Source organism: Octopus sinensis, linkage group LG1 (genome assembly GCF_006345805.1).
Source record: "Octopus sinensis linkage group LG1, ASM634580v1, whole genome shotgun sequence".
Taxonomy (NCBI): domain Eukaryota; kingdom Metazoa; phylum Mollusca; class Cephalopoda; order Octopoda; family Octopodidae; genus Octopus; species Octopus sinensis.
This window is the reverse complement of record NC_042997.1, coordinates 22,398,888-22,399,381: the sequence shown is the minus strand read 5'-3', so window position 1 is coordinate 22,399,381 and position 494 is coordinate 22,398,888.

Here is a 494-nt window from a genome sequence, read left to right as displayed (position 1 = left end):
TGCTGGTTGTAATGTTTCTGTATATACCATCATCAATAAGTTTGCATTGTAACTAGAGCACATAAAGAAACCATCTGAGATATTTTTCCCTGATTGGCATATCAATATACTAATTGTGAATTCAATTTTAGACGGTGGTTTAAGAGGAAAAATGGCAAGACAAATGATAAATGATGAAATTCAGTTTCAATATAACATTCATCTCTAATGTGTGAGTTTTATTAAAGAGAAAAAGAAATGATGTTATCTTTGTACATATTTTATTTTGATCACAGTTCATCATCTTGTAACTGATCAGACAACACTATTGTTATACTCATCTATGTTTTTGTATCATTGATTAACTTAATCAGCAGTGATTTGTAATGGCTTTTTATTAAAGTCTTATACCCCCACCCGCCATCTCTCTTATAAATCGATGTATTTAAAACCCATAGGAACTAAAAGAGAACAGATGTTGATAAAAGGGTTGAAAAAATTGTTTTATGCAAATG